The following is a 17,864-nucleotide window of genomic DNA, read 5'->3' as shown; positions in this document are numbered from 1 at the left end:
CGTGTTGGGCGCAAGTATTTGTTTGTTTGTGTAGGTGCAATCATTAGTGACTTGTATATTCCTCCTACTGGATTGATACCTTGGTTCTCAACTAAGGGAAATACTTATCTTTACTTTGTTGCATCACCCTTTCCTCTTCAAGGGAAAAACAAACGCAAGCTCAAGAAGTAGCAGGAAGAATTTCTAGTGCTATTGTCGGGGAGGATCTACATCAAGCCTACCAAGTACCCATCATAAAATCTCATCCCTTGCATTTACATTATTTGTCATTGCCCTTCGTTTTCCTCTCGTCCACTTCTAAATTCTTTCAGAAACATAAAAAATATTTGCCTTCTTTCCATTCGCTTTTTCGTTTGCTTTGTTTACTTGTCTCAAAAACTTTCATTACGAGTGATTTTGGTATGGGAGAAACAGATGATGGTAGGACTCCTAAAATTGGAAGTTCCACTAGTCTTGATGCTAAAAATTTTGTCTTGGGACAAGGGAATGTTATAGGAAAAAATGTCATCCAAGAATTCTTTAATTGCATTGGAAATTTAACTTGTGATTATGTTCCTATACTTAAAAGAACTAAAAGCTATGCAGAAGCTATTTTTGCACTTGTTCTTAAACTTGAGAGAAAATTTATCCGCACTCATCCTACTTTGCAAAGATTGTTTTACGAGTTGCCTGTTATAAAAAATCCTAGAGCTAAAAGGATAGCTATCCTTGTCCTTATGAATGAGTATGATCACATAGTGCAAGAGCTAGGGATATCTTTGATTTTTATGGTATGAACCGTGAAAAACCGGTAATATATGGGATTCTTTACAATAGTGATTATTTATTAAGGCATCTAATGCGAAATGATTGCATCTTTGATGAAAACCTTAAAAAGGAAGTTCCTCCTATGAGTATGATCCAACAAGTTTTCAATGATGTTAATCAACAATATTCTTGGATTTTAGCCGGTAACCAAGGGGAATTTGCAGACGGGCAACTTGCCAATGCTAAAATCTCTATGAATGTGTTTCATGTTATATTTGAAAAAACTCCCAACAAAAACGCATCTATGGAATTGAATACCAAAGATGACAATACCTAGATCTATGCAATATGCCTAGATAGGGGCGTAAAACAATAGCGCTTGTTGGGAAGCAACCCAATTTTATTTTATGTTTTTACTTTTTTACTTCTGTTTTTCAATAAATATGCAATTATACTTCTCTTATGATTGTGTTTTAGTGTTTTTATTAGTGTTCGTGCCAAGTAAGGCCTTTGGGATGGCTTGGAAGATTATTGATTTGATTCTATGGAAAAGAAAAAACTTTTACATCCAGTAACATAATTGTCCAAGGTAATATTCAAGGAAGAACCAAGCAACTAAGCTTGGGGATGCCCCGGAAGGCATCCCTTCTTTCGTCTCTAACATTATCGGTAACCTCACTTGGAGCTATATTTTCTTCGTCACAGGATATGTGTTTTGCTTGGAGCGTCATTTTATTTTATTAGGGTTTCCTTGCTTCTAGTTAGAATAATGTTTTGTATCTTTTATTTCAATGAAAATATCAAGTATAGCCTTTATCATGCTTATTTTGCAATTCTACATGTTGTTTTTTGAAAACATAAAGTTTTCTATTATTGTCTGAATTCTTCTGGAAAGTCGGAACGTGATAAAATCTTTAAATTTTTAGACAGTAAGTTATTATAAATTTTCTATAGTGTGGTAAAGTTTCAGAATTTTCGGAGTTAAAGAAGTATGAATCTTCTTCCATCCTTTACAGACTGTCCTGTTTACACAGATTGCTATTATGTTTGCATATGTTTGCTTGTTTAGTGATTCTATTTGAGAATATGAGTATTAAATATGCAGAGGCATTTAGTATGTAATATTAAATTGTAATTTTAGTGATTTGCTACAGTAGAGAATGATAAGGTTTTTGCATTGATTTATACTAATTTATCTCACGGGTTCTTGTTGAGTTTTGTGTGGATGAAGTTTTTAGGACTTAGGGAAACCGTGGTATGAGAGGAATTAAGGAGACACAAAAGCTCAAGCTTGGGGATGCTCAAGGCATCCCAAGTTAATATTCCAAGAAGTCTCAAGCATCTAAGCTTGGGGATGCCCCGGTAGGCATCCCACCTTTCTTCATGAAGAATTATCGGTTAGTATCGGTTGAACCTAAGTTTTTGCTTCTTCACATGATGTGTGCTATTCTTGGAATGTCATTTTATTTTTTTTTGCTTGCCATTTCAATAAAATATTTAGATCTGAAAGTTTTTAAATGAGAGAGAGTCCTCACATAGCTACCCATTTACTTAACTACTCGCTTGATCTTCACCTATATCTTTTTGGAGTAGTTTGTCATTTACTCTTGTGCCTCACTTATTGTTGGGTAATGTTGCATGGGAAACAAAAAAATTCCTACGCTCACCAAGATGAATCTAGGAGATGACCATCTATGAGAGGAGAGATTAGATCTACATACTCTTGTACATCGCTAAGCGGAAGGGTTAAGAAACGCGGTTGATGTAGTCGAACGTCTTCGCAATCCAATCACGATCCATCCCGCAAACTCCGGTCCAAGTGTTGAACGGATGGCACCTTCGCGTTCAACACATGTACGGCTTGATGATGCCTTCACCTCCTCGATCCAGCGAGTGACGGTGAAGTAGTAGCTCGAGGCCTCCGGTAGCACGACGACGTGGTGACGGCGGTGGTGGAATCTCAGGAGAGCTTCGCTAATCACTACGGAGAGGAAGAAGACTACGAGGGAGATGGAGGGTAGTGCTGTGGCATAGACGGGTGCGGCTGCCCTCCTCTACCTCTATATATAGTGGGAAGTGAGGAGGAGGGGATCCTGATGACCCACAAGTGTAGGGGATCTATCATAGTCCTTTCAATAAGTAAGAGTGTCGAACCCAACGAGGAGCAGAAGGAAATGACAAGCGGTTTTCAGTAAGGTATTCTCTGCAAGCACTGAAATTATCGGTAACAAATAGTTTTGTGATAAAATAATTTGTAACGGGTAACAAGCAATAAAAGTAAATAAGGTGCAGCAAGGTGGCCCAATCCTTTCTGTAGCAAAGGACGAGCCTGTACAAGTTCTAATATAGAGAAAAGCGCTCCCGAGGACACATGGGAATTATCGTCAAGCTAGTTTTCATCACGCTCATACGATTCACGTTCGTTACTTTGATAATTTGATATGTGGGTGGACCAGTGCTTGGGTACTGTCCTTTCTTGGACAAGCATCCCACTTATGATTAACCCCTATTGCAAGCATCCACACCTACAAAAGAAGTATTAAGGTAAACCTAACCATAGCATGAAACATGTGGATCCAAATCATCCCCTTACGAAGCAACACATAAAATAGGGTTTAAGCTTCTGTCACTCTAGCAACCCATCATATACTTATTACTTCCCAATGCCTTCCTCTAGGCCCAAATAATGGTGAAGTGTCATGTAGTCAACGTTCACATAACACCACAAGAGGAGAGACAACATACATCTCATCAAAATATCGAACGAATACCAAATTCACATGACTACTAATAGCAAGAGTTCACCCATGTCCTCAGGAACAAACGTAACTACTCACAAAGCATATACATGTTCATAATCAGAGGGGTATTAATATGCATTAAGGATCTGAACATATAATATTCCACCAAATAAACCAACTAGCATCAACTACAAGGAGTAATCAACACTACTAGCAACCCACAGGCGCCAATCTGAGGTTTTGATACAAAGATTGGATACAAGAGATGAACTAGGGTTTGAGAGGAGATGGTGATGGTGAAGATGTTGATGGAGATTGACCCCCTCCCGATGAGAGAATCGTTGGTGATGACGATGGTGATGATTTCCCCCTCCCGGAGGGAAGTTTCCCCGGCAGAACAGCTCCGCCGGAGCCCTAGATTGGTTCCGCTAAGATTCCGCCTTGTGGCGGCGGAGTTTCGTCCCGTAAGCTTGCTTATGATTTTTTTTCCAGGGTAAAAGACTTCATATAGCAGAAGATGGGCACCGGAGGGGTGCCAGGTGGCCCACAAGGCATGGGGGCGCGCCCAGGGGGTAGGGCGCGCCCCCCACCCTCGTGGCCAGGGTGTGGGCCCCCTCTAGTACTTCTTCTGCTCAATATTTTTCATTAATTCCCAAAATGACTTTCGTGGAGTTTCGGGACTTTTGGAGCTGTGCAGAATAGGTCTCCAATATTTGCTCCTTTTCCAGCCCAGAATCCCAGGTGCCGGCATTCTCCCTCTTCATGTAAACCTTGTAAAATAAGAGAGAATAGCCATAAGTATTGTGACATAACGTGTAATAACAACCCATAATGCAATAAATATTGATATAAAAGCATGATGCAAAATGGACGCATCAACTCCCCCGAGCTTAGACCTCGCTTGTCCTCAAGCGGAAGCCAATAACGAAAAATATGTTCACATGTTTAGAGATAGAGGTGTCGATAAAATAAAATACGAACATGAGGGCATCATGATCATTCTTATAATAGCAATATATATATATATATATATATATATATATATATATTGTCATATGATTTCTTATGCTCAAGTAACAATCTATTCATAATGTCAAGCATGAACCAGAAACTTCATTGAGAACTAACAAACTATAATCTCAGTCATTGAGGCAATTGCAATTTATCATAACATCGGAAAGAGTCAACATAAGAGCTTTTCAGCAAGTCCACATACTCAACTATCATTTAGTCTTTCACAATTGCTAACACTCACGCAATACTTATGGTTATGGAGTTTTAATCGGACACAAAGAAAGATAGGGGCTTATAGTGTTGCCTCCCAACCTTTTACCTCAAGGGTAATGTCAACAACAATAATATATATATATATATATGTATATATATATATATATATATATATATGTCAGGATCTTTCCAACATGAGGTGCTTGCCAAAGGATAAAATAAAAAGGGAAAGGTGAAGATCACCTTGACTCTTGCATAAGATAGAAAGTAAAAGATAGGCCCTTTGGAGAGAGAAGCATAGGTTGTCATGTGTTTTTATGGTTGGATGCACGAAATCTTAATGCAAAAGAACGTCACTTTATATTGCCACTTGTGATATGAACCTTTATTATGTAGTCCGTCGCTTTTATTGCTTCCATATCACAAGATCGTATAAAGCTTATTTTCTCCACACTAATAAGTTATACATATTTAGAGAGCAATTTTTATTGCTTGCAACATGACAACTTACTTGGAGGATCTTACTCAATCCATAGGTAGATATGATGGACTCTCATGGCAAAACTGGGTTTAAGGATATTAGGAAGCACAAGTAGTATCTCTACTTGGTGCAAGGAATTTGGCTAGCATAAGGGGGAAAGGCAAACTCAACATGTTGGATGATCCATGACAATATACTTTAACTGAGATGTGAGAAAACATAACCCATTACGTTGTCTTCCTTGTCCAACATCAACTCTTTAGCATGTCATACTTCAATGAATGCTCACAATCATAAAAGATGTCCAAGATAGTATATTTATATGTGAAAACCTCTCTTTCTTTATTACTTCCTATTAATTGCAACGATGACCAAAACTATGTTTGCCAACTCTCAACAACTTTTATGTATCATACTCTTTATATGTGAAGTCATTACTCTCCATAAGATCCATATGATCTCTTTAATTCTTTTTATTCTTTATTTTTCTTTTATTCCCTCAAGATCATAGCAAGATAGCAAAGCCCTTGACTCAACACTAATCTTTATTATATATAGCTCACAGACTCGATTACATAGAGGGATTGTAAAGCAAAAATCAAAACTAAATCATACCAAAGCTTTATTCTACTAGATCAAGATATTACTAAGAGGAATGAACTAAGAAAAACGGTAAAGATAGGAGTGTGATGGTGATACGATATCGGGGCACCTCCCCCAAGCTTGGTAGTTGCCAAGGGGAGTGCCCATACCCATGTGATTATGTCCTCAGAGGTGATGAAGGTGGGGATGATGATGGTGGATAGTCGCACATCGAGCGTAAAAGCTCCTCCAATTTGCGGATAATGCCCTTGAGTGCGACGATATGATCCTTCAACAAAATATTTTCATGTATGAGATACTTGTTCTGTATGCGAGCTAACTCAATCATCTTGAAAGCTTCAATCTCAGTTGGGGTAAAGAGGTTGGGAAGAGGTTGAATGATGTCTTCTTCTTCTGCCGTAGGAGCTTGATCCTCCATGGCCGTCTTGATCCCATCATCCTTGTTGATCTCCCCGGGTTCTTCTCTCTTCAGCTCTATCTTCAATAGCCAGGCATCCTTATCTCCATTGTTGGAGGAGGGTGACGTCATGGTGATCTAGATCTGTCAGAAAAACAGCTCGAAACAAAGACAGAGGATATTTGCGTGATACGGTGGTCAAAACCTTCGGGAGATTATATAATGAATTTTACCAACCAAAAGAAGTATCATGCAAGAAAACGGAGTCCGGAGAGCATACGAGGTGCCCACGAGGCAGGGGGCGTGCCCAGGGGGTAGGGCGTGCCCTCCACCCTTGTGGATGCCTCGTGTCCTTCCTGGACTACTCCTTATTTTTCTATTTTCTTAAATATTCCAAAACGGAGAAAAAAATGCTATTAGAACTATTTTGGAGTCTGTTTACTTACCGTACCACATACCTATTCCTTTTGGGAGTCTGAAACATTCTGGAAAGTTTGCCTTATGTATTCCTCCGGGGTTATGGTTTCAATAACATTAGTTTCAACATTTATAGGATTACTTGAGATATAATGTTTGATTCTTTGACTGTTCACCACCTTTGGATTCGTGCCTTCGAAGTTGTTGATTTTTATGGCACCAGAACGATAGACCTCCTCGATAACGTAAGGGCCTTCCCATTTAGAGAGAAGTTTACCTGCAAAAAATCTTAAATGAGAATTGAAAAGCAAAACATAATCACCTACGTTAAACTCACGCTTTTGTATCCTTCTGTCATGCCATCTTTTAACTTTTTCTTTAAACAGTTTGGCATTCTCGTAGGCTTGGGTTCTCCATTCATCAAGTGAGCTAATGTCAAATAACCTCTTCTCACCGGCAAGTTTGAAATCATGATTGAGCTCTTTAATAGCCCAATATGCCTTATGTTCAAGTTCGAGAGGTAAGTGACATGCTTTTCCATAAACCATTTTATATGGAGACATACCCATAAGATTTTATATGCAGTTCTATAAGCCCATAATGCATCATCAAGTTTCTTGGACCAATTCTTTCTAGATCTATTAACGGTCTCTTGCAAAATTAATTTAAGCTCCCTGTTACTGAATTCTACTTGACCACTAGACTGTGGGTGATATGGAGATGCAATTCTATGATTAACATCATACTTAGCAAGCATTTTACGAAAAGCACCATGAATAAAATGTGACCACCATCAGTCATTAAGTATCTAGGGACTCCGAACCTCAAAAAATAACTTCTTTAAGCATCTTAATAGAGGTGTTATGATCAGCACTACTAGTTGGAATAGCTTCTACCCACTTAGTAACGTAATCACAACAACTAAAATATGTGTATACCCATTAGAGGCAGGAAACGGTCCCATACAATCAAAGCCCCAAACATCAAATGGTTCAATAACAAGAGAATAATTCATAGGCATTTCTTGACGTCTACCAATATTACCAATTCTTTGACATTCATCACAAGACAAGACAAACTTACGGGCATCTTTGAAGAGAGTAGGCCAATAAAAACCGGATTGCAATACCTTATGTGCAGTTCTATCTCCAGCGTGGTGTCCTCCATATGCCTTGGAGTGACACTTGCGTAGGATCTGTTCCTGTTCATGCTCAGGTAGACAACTTCTAATAACACCATCTACTCCTTTATAAAGGTGTGGGTCATCCCAGAAGTAATGTCTTAAATCATAGAAGAACTTTTTCTTTTGTTGGTATGTGAAACTAGGTGGTATAAATTTAGCAACAATGTAATTAGCATAATCAGCATACCATGGAGCAGTACGAGAAGCATTTATGACAGCTAATTGTTCATCCGGAAAGCTATCACTAATAGGTAGTGGGTCATCAAGAATATTCTCTAACCTAGACAAGTTGTCTGCAACGGGGTTCTCAGCTCCCTTTCTATCAATAATATGCAAATCAAATTCTTGTAGCAACAGAACCCACCTAATAAGTCTAGGTTTAGCATCTTTCTTTTCCATAAGATATTTAATAGTAGCATGATTAGTGTGAATAGTTACTTTAGAATCAACAATATAAGGTCTGAACTTATCACAAGCAAATACAACTGCTAAGAATTCTTTTCAGTAGTAGCATAATTTCTCTGGGCAGTGTCTAGAGTTTTACTAGCATATTGAATAACATTTAGTTTATTATCAACTCTTTGTCCTAGAACAACACCTACAACATAATCGCTAGCACCACACATAATTTCAAAGGGTAAATTCCAATCACGTGGCTGAACAATAGGTGCATAAATCAAAGCTTTCTTAAGTGTTTCAAATGCTTCTACACAATCATCATCGAACACAAAAGGAATATCTTTTTGTAAGATATTAGTCAGAGGCCTAGAAATTTTAGAGAAGTCCTTAATGAACCTCCTATAAAAACCGGCATGATCAAGGAAGCTTCTTATACCTTTGATGTCCTTGGGACACGACATCTTTTCAATAGCATCAACCTTAGCTTTATCAACTTCAATACCTCTTTCAGAAATTTTATGCCACAAGACAATACCTTCATTAACCATAAAGTGGCACTTCGCCCAATTCAAAACAAGACTAGTATCTTCACATCTCTACAAAACTCGTTCAAGGTTGCTCAAACAATCATCAAAAGAGGATCCATAAACGGAGAAATCATCCATGAATACCTCACAAATCTTTTCACAATAGTCGGAGAATATAGCCATCATGCATCTTTGAAAGGTAGCAGGTGCATTACATAAACCAAAAGGCATACGTCTATAAGCAAAAGTACTGAAAGGGCAAGTAAAAGTGGTCTTTTCTTGATCCTCCGCTGACACAGGTATTTGAGAGAAACCAGAGTAACCATCTAGAAAGCAAAAATGTGTATGTTTGGATAGTCTTTCTAGCATTTGATCAATAAAAGGTAGAGGGTAATGATCCTTTTTAGTAGCTTTATTTAACTTACGGAAATCAATTGCCATCCTATAACCTGTAATAATTCTTTGCGGGATCAATTCATCTTTATCATTAGGAACAACAGTAATACCTCCCTTCTTAAGGACACAATGGACAAGACTTACCCACTAACTATCAGCAACGGGATAAATTGTACCTGCCTCAAGGAGCTTTAGTATTTCCTTTCTTACCACTTCTTTCATCTTAGGATTTAACCGTCATTGGTGATCAATAACTGGTTTGGTGTCTTCCTCCAATTTTATTTTGTGTTGGCATAGAGTGGGACTAATGCCCTTAAGATCATCAAGAGTATATCCAATAGCAGCACAGTGCTTCTTCAGAGTTTTCAATAATCTTTCCTCTTCCTGCTCTGAAAGGTTAGCACTAATAATAACAGGATATATCTTATTTTCATCAAGATAAGCATATTTAAGAGTATCAGGTAATGACTTAAGCTCAAACACGGGATCACCCTTAGGTGGGGGAGGAGCCCCTAGGATTTCAATAGGCAAGTTGTGTTTCAAAATAGGTCCCTGTTTAAAGAATACTTCATCTATCTCCCTTCTTTCATTCATAAACATATCATTTTCATGGTCTAGCAAATATTGTTCTAAAGGATCATTAGGAGGCACGGCAATAGAAGAAAGACCAATTATTTCATCGTTACTAGGCAATTCTTTATCATGGGGTTGTCTATGAAATTTAGCAAAATTAAACTCATGAGACATATCCCCTAAACCAATAGTAACAACATCCTTCTTGCAATCTATCTTAGCATTAAAAGTGTTCAAGAAGGGTCTACCAAATATAATGGGACAAAAGTCATCTTGTGGGGAACCAAGAACAAGAAAATCAGTAGGATATTTAACTTTCCCACACAAGACTTCAACATCTCTATCAATCCGAATTGGTGAAATAGTATCTCTATTGGCAAGCTTAATTGTTACATCAATTTCTTCTACCTCAGCAGGTGCAATATCATGCATAATTTCTTCATATAAGGAATAAGGTATTGCACTGGCACTAGCACCCATATCACATAAGCCATGATAACAATGATATCCTATTTTAACAGAAATAACAGGCATGCCTGATAACATGCCCTTCAATATTATCAGCCAAGAGATCTTTAACCATAGCAATACTAGGTTCAACTTTAATTTGCTCAGGTGGTGTATATGTTCTAGTATTACTCTTACGAACCACAGTTGAAGCTTTAGCATGATCCTTTATCCTAACAGGGAAAGGTGGTTTCTCAACATAAGTAGTAGGAACAATAGGATCATTATAAGTGATAGTCTTTTCTTCAACTTTAATAGGTGAAACTACTTTTACTTTAGTGGGAGGATTATATTTAAACCACTTATCCTTAGGGAGATCAACATGAGTAGCAAATGATTCACGGAAAGAAGCTACTATCTCAGAGTCAAGTCCATATTTAGTGCTAAATCCACGAAAAGCATTGGTATCCATAAAAGTTTTAACACAATCAAACTTAGGTGTTATACCTGACTCCTTACCTTCATCGGAATCCCAATCTTCAGAGTTGCATTTAATTCTTTACAACAAATCCCACTTGAATTCAATAGTCTTCATCATATAAGAACCAGCACAAGAAGTATCGAGCATGGAGCGATTGTTGAGAGAAAGCCGAGCATAAATTTTTTGAATAATCATTTCTCTTGAGAGCTCATGATTAGGGCATGAATATAACATTGACTTAAGCCTCCCCCAAGCTTGAGCGATGCTTTATCCTTTGCGAGGCCAAAAATTATATATATAATTACGATCACGATGAACTAGATGCATAGGATAAAACTTCTGGTGAAATTCCAATTTCAATCGTTTGTAGTCCCATGATCCCATATCATCACATAGCCTATACCATGTCAATGCATCTCCCTTCAAAGATAAAGGGAAAATCATCTTCTTGACAACATCATTGGGCATACCTGCAAGCTTAAATAATCCACAAACTTCATCCACATAGATTAGGTGTAAATTGGGATGCAATGTTCCATCTCCTGCAAATGGATTAGCTAGCAGTTTCTCTACCATACCCGAAGAATTTCAAAGTAATCATTTTCAGTAGGTTCAGTAGATTGAGGAGCAACTCTTTGCTCTATTGGTCGGGTGAAGATACCCCGAACAAGCCCCTCAAAGGATTAGTTTCCATAGTAACAAGTGACAGTAAATTTCAGCACACTATATAAATGTTTCCTTACCAAGTTCCACTTACCAAAGGCGCTTCACTCCCCGGCAACGGCACCAGAAAAGATTCTTGATGATCCACAAGTGTAGGGGATCTATTGTATACCTTTCGATAAGTAAGAGTGTCGAACCCAACGAGGAGCAGAAGGAAATGGCAAGCGGTTTTCGGTAAGGTATTCTCTGCAAGCACTAAAATTATCGGTAACAAATAGTTTTGTGATAAGATTATTTGTAACGGGTAACAAGCAATAAAAGTAAATAAGGTGCAGCAAGGTGGCCCAATCCTTTTTGTAGCAAAGGACAAGCCTGGACAAGTTCTAATATAGAGAAAAGCGCTCCCGAGGACACATGGGAATTATCGTCAAGCTAGTTTTCATCACGCTCATATGATTCACGTTCGTTACTTTGATAATTTGATATGTGGGTGGACCGGTGCTTGGGTACTGCGCTTTCTTGGACAAGCATCCCACTTATGATTAACCCCTATTGCAAGCATCTGCAACTACAAAAGAAGTATTAAGGTAAACCTAACCATAGCATGAAACATCTGGATCCAAATCAGCCCCTTACGAAGCAACACATAAATAGGGTTTAAGATTCTGTCACTCTAGCAACCCATCATCTACTTATTACTTCCCAATGCCTTCCTGTAGTCCCAAATAATGGTGAAGTGTCATGTAGTCGACTTTCACATAACACCACTAGAGGAGAGACAACATACATCTCATCAAAATATCGAACGAATACCAAATTCATATGACTACTAATAGCAAGACTTCACCCATGTCCTCAGGAACAAATGTAACTACTCACAAAGCATATTCATGTTCATAATCAGAGGGGTATTAATATGCATTAAGGATCTGAATATATGATCTTCCACCAAATAAACTAACTAGCATCAACTACAAGGAGTAATCAACACTAGTAGCAACCCGCAGGTACCAATCTTAGGTTTTGATACAAAGATTGGATACAAGAGATGAACTAGGGTTTGAGATGAGATGGTGCGGGTGAAGATGTTGATGGAGATTGACCCCCTCCCGATGAGAGGATCGTTGGTGATGACGATGGTGATGATTTCCCCCTCCCGGAGGGAAGTTTCCCCGGCAAAACAGCTCCGCCGGAGCCCTAGATTGGTTCCGCCAAGGTTCCGCCTCGTGGCGGCGGAGTTTAGGCCCATAAGCTTGCTTATGATTTTTTCTAGGGTAAAAGACTTCATATAGCAGAAGCTGGGCACTAGAGGGCTGCCAGGTGGCCCACGAGGCAGGGGGCGCACCCAGGGTGTGGGTCCCCTCTGGTACTTCTTTCGCTCAATATTTTTCATTAATTCCCAAAATGACTTTCGTGGAGTTTCAGGACTTTTGAAGCTGTGCAGAATAGGTCTCCAATATTTGCTCCTTTTCCAGCCCAGAATCCTAGGTGCCGACATTCTCCCTCTTCATGTAAACCTTGTAAAATAAGAGAGAATAGCCATAAGTATTGTGACATAACGTGTAATAACAACCCATAATGCAATAAATATTGATATAAAAGCATGATGAAAAACCAATAGCGGGACCTGGATGCCTATATTGGTTCCTACATATTCTATGAAGATCTTATCGGTCGAACCTCATTGTCAAGGATTTTGCTAATCCCGTATGCAGTTCCCTTTGTCTATCGGTATGTCACTTGCCCGAGATTCAATCATCGGTATCTCCATACCTAGTTCAATCTCGTTAGAGGCAAGTCTCTTTACTTGTTCCGTAATACAAGATCCCATGGCTAACCCATTATTCACATTACTTGCAAGATTCTTGTGATGTTGTATTACCGAGTGGGCCCTGAGATACCTCTCTGTCATACGGAGTGACAAATCCCAGTCTTGATCCATGCCAACTCAACAGACACCCTCGGAGATACCTGTAGAGCACCTTTATAGTCACCCAGTTATGTTGTGACATTTGGTACACATAAGGTACTCCGGTGTCAATGAGTTGCATGATCTCATGGTCATAGGAACGTATACTTGACATATAGAAAATGATAGCAATAAACTTGACATGATCATATGCTACATTTATAGTTTGGGTCTTGTCCATCACATCATTCTCCTAATGATGTGACCTCATTATCAAATGACAACTCATGTCCATGGCTAGGAAACCATAGCCATCTTCGATCAACGAGCTAGTCTGGTAGAGGCTGACTAGGGACATCTTGTTGTCTATGTATCCACACATGTATTTGAGTTTCCGATCAATACAATTCTAGCATGGATAATAAACAATTATCATGAACAAGGAAATATGATAATAACCAATTTATTATTGCCTCTAAGGCATATTTCAAACAATCTTCCACTTGCACTAGAGTCAATAATCTAGTTCACATCGCCATGTGATTAACACTCATAGTTGACATCGCCATGTGACTAACACCCAAAGAGTTTACTAGAGTCTCACATCACCATGTTATTAACACTCAATGAGTTTTGGGGTTTGATCATGTTATGCTTGTGACAACGGTTTTAGTCAATGAGTCTACAACATTCAGATCCGTGCGTACTTTGCAAATATTTATGTCATATTGTACAAGTTGCTACCACGCTCCACTTGGAGCTACTCCAAATGGGTGCTCCACTATACGTATCCGGTTAGCTACTCAGAGTCATCCGGATTGGTGTTAAAGCTTGCATCGACGTAATCCTTTATGTAGAACTCTTTATCACCTCCATAACCGAGAAACATTTCCTTATTCCTCTGAGGATAATTTTTTACCACTGTCCAGTGATCCTCTTGTACCCCCTCGCCAGACACGTGGCAAGGCACACATTAGGTGCGGTACATAGCATGGCATAACGTATAGAGCCTATGGCTAAGGCACAGGGTACGACCTTCATCCTTTCTCTTTCTTCTGCCGTGGTCAAGCTTTGAATCTCACTCAACTTCACACCTTACCACTCAGGCAAGAACTCCTTCTTTGACTTATCCATTTTGAACTCATTCAAAGTCATGTCAAGGTGTGTGCTCTGTGAAAGTCTTATCAGGCGTCTTGATCTATCTCTATAGATCTTGATGCCCAATTTGTAAGCAGCTTTATCCATGTCTTCCTTTGAAAAGCTCCTTTCAAGCAACCCTTTATGCTTTCCAGAAGTTCTACATCATTTCCAATCAACAATATGTCATCCACATATATTTATCAGAAATGTTGTAGTGCTTCCACTCACTTTCTTGCAAATACAAGTTTCTTGCAAACTTTGTATAAACACAAAAGCTTTGATCACCTCATCAAAGCTTATATTCCAACTCCGAGATGCTTGCTCCAGTCCATAGAAGGATCGCTCGAGCTTGCATACCTTTTAGCATCCTTAGGATCGACAAAACCTTCAGGTTGTATCACATACAACCTTTCCTCACGGAAAACATTAAGGAAACTCTGTTTTGACATCCATGTGCCAAATTTCATACTCGAAAAATGCAGCAACTGCTAACATAATTCTGACGGACTCAAGCATCGCTATAGGTGAGAAAGTCTCATCATAGTCAATTCCTTGAACTTGTGAAAACCCCCTTTGCCACAAGTCGAGCTTTATAGACGGTGACATTACCGTCCACGTCCATCTTCTTCTTGAAGATCCATTTATTCTGAATGGCCTTTCGCCCTTCAGGTAGTACTTCCAAAGTTCATACTTTGTTTTCATACATGGATCCCATCTCGGATTTCATGGCCTCTAACCATTTGTCAGAATCCGGGCCCACCATCGCTTTTCCATAGCTCGCAGGTTCATCGTTGTCCAACAACATGACCTCCTAGACAGGGTTGTTGTACCACTCAGGAGTAGTACCTATACTTGTCGACCTACGAGGTTTGATAGTAACTTGATCTGAAACTTCATGATCACTATCATCAGCTTCCTCTTCAACTGTCGTAGCTGCCACAGAAACATCTTTCTGTGTTGTGCTACTCTCTGGTTGAAGTAACGGTTCAACAACCTCATCAAGTTATATCTTCCTCCCACTCAATTCTTTCGAGAGAAACTCTTTCTCGAGAAAGCACCCGTTCTTAGTGACAAACACTTTGCCCTCGGATCTGAGATAGAAGGTATACCCAACCATCTGCTTTGGTTATGCTATGAAGATGCATTTGTCCTCTTTGGGTTCGAGCTTTTCCGGCTGAAGCCTTTTGACATAAGCATCGCCAGCCCTAAACCTTCAAAAATGATAGTTTAGGTATCTTACCAAACCATAGTTCATACGGTGTCGTATCTACGGACTTAGATGGTGCCCTATTTAAAGTGAATGCAGCTGTCTCTAACGCATAACCCCAAAACAATAGTGGCAGATCGGCAAGAGACATCATAGAACACACCATATCCAATAGGGTACAATTACGATGTTCGGACATACCATTACGTTGTGGTGTTCCAGGTGGCGTCAATTGTGAAACAATTCCACATTGTCTTAAGTGATTTCCAAACTCATAACTCAGATATTCTCCCCCACGATCGGATTGTAAGAATTTAATCTTCTTGCTATGATGATTCTTAACTTCATTCTGAAATTGGTTGAACTTTTCAAATGTTTCAGACTTACGCTTCATTGAGTAAATATACCCATATATACTCAAGTCGTCTTTGAAGGTGAGAAAGTAACAATATCCACCGCGCGCGTCAATGCTTATTGGACTGCACCCATCAGTATGTATGATTTCCAACAAGTCACTTGCCTGTTCCATTGTACCAGAAAACGGGGTTTTAGTCATCTTGCCCATGAGGCATGATTCACATGTGTCAAGTGATTCAAAATCAAGTGACTCCAAAAGTCCATCAGTGATACGTCTCCAACGTATCTATAATTTTTGATTGTTCCATGCTATTATATTATCTGTTTTGGATGTTTAATGGGCTTTAATATGCTCTTTTATATTATTTTTGGGACTAACCTATTAACCGGAGGCCTAGTGCCAGTTTTTGTTTTTTTGCCTATTTTAGTGTTTTACAGAAAAGGAATATCAAACGGAGTCCAAACGGAATGAAACCTTCACGGGGATCTTTCTTGGACCAAAACCAATCCATAAGACTTGGAGTTGAAGTCTGGGACTCTACGAGGAAGCACCGAGGTAGGAGGGCGCGCCCAGGGGGGTAGGCGCGCCCCCACCCTTATGGGCCCCTCGTAGCTCCACAGATGTACTTCTTTCACCTATATATACTCTTATATCCTAAAAACATCAGGCGAGCCACGAAACCACTTTTCCACCGCCGCAACCTTCTGTACCCGTGAGATCCCATCTTGGGGCCTTTTCCAGTGATCCGCCGGAGGGGGAATCAATCATGGAGGGCTTCTACATCAACACCATTGCCTCTCCGATGAAGTGTGAGTAGTTTACTATAGACCTTTGGGTCCATAGTTATTAGCTATATGGCTTCTTCTATCTCTTTTATTCTCAATACAAAGTTATCCTCGATGTTCTTGGAGATCTATTCGATGTAATACTCTTTTGCGGTGTGTTTGCCGCGATCCGATGAATTTTGGATTTATGAACTTCATTATCTATGAATATTATTTGGTTCTTCACTGAAATCTTATATGCATGATTTGATATCTTGGTTCTCAAAACTAGATTGATCTTTATTGCAATGGGAGAAATGCTTAGCTTTGGGTTCAATCTTGCGGCGTCCTTTCCCAGTGACAGTAGGGGCAGTAAGGCACGTATTGTATTGTTGCCATCGAGGATAAAAAGATGGGGTTTATATCATATTGCTTGAGTTTATCTCTCTACATCATGTCATCTTTCTTAATGCGTTACTCTGTTCTTATGAACTCAATACTCTAGATGCATGCTGGATAGCGGTCGATGTGTGGAGTAATAGTAGTAGATGCAGAATTGTTTCAGCCTACTTGACACAGACGTGATGCGTATGTTCATGATCACTGCCTTAGATGTCATCATAATTATGCGCTTTTCTATCAATTGCCCGGCAGTAATTTGTTCACCCACCGCAATACATGCTATCTTGAGAGAAGCCACTAGTGAAACCTATGGCCCCCGAGTCTCTTTTCTATCATATTACATCTCTTTTATTTACATCACATCTTGTTTACTATTTTGCAATCTTTACTTTCCAATCTATACAATAAAAATGCCAAAAATATTTACTTTACTATCTCTATTAGATCTCACTTTTGCGAGTGACCGTGAAGGGATTGACAACCCCTTTATCGCGTTGGTTGCAAGGTTCTTGATTGTTTGTGCAGGTACTAGGTGACTTGTGTGTCGTCTCCTACTGGACTGATATCTTGGTTCTCAAAACTGAGGGAAATACTTACACTACTTTGCTGCATCACCCTTTCCTCTTCAAGGGAAAACCAACGCATGCTCAAGAGGTAGCAAGAAGCATTTCTGGCGCCGTTGCTTGGGAGATCTATGCCAAGTCAAGACATACCAAGTACCCATCATAAACTCTTCTCCCTCGCATTACATTATTTGCCATTCGCCTCTCGTTTTCCTCTCCCCCACTTCTAAAATGCTTCT

This window comes from Triticum aestivum, chromosome 1B (genome assembly GCF_018294505.1).
Source record: "Triticum aestivum cultivar Chinese Spring chromosome 1B, IWGSC CS RefSeq v2.1, whole genome shotgun sequence".
Taxonomy (NCBI): Eukaryota; Viridiplantae; Streptophyta; class Magnoliopsida; order Poales; family Poaceae; genus Triticum; species Triticum aestivum.
The sequence above is the reverse complement of the archived record's forward strand: the minus strand, read 5'-3'. Positions refer to the sequence as shown.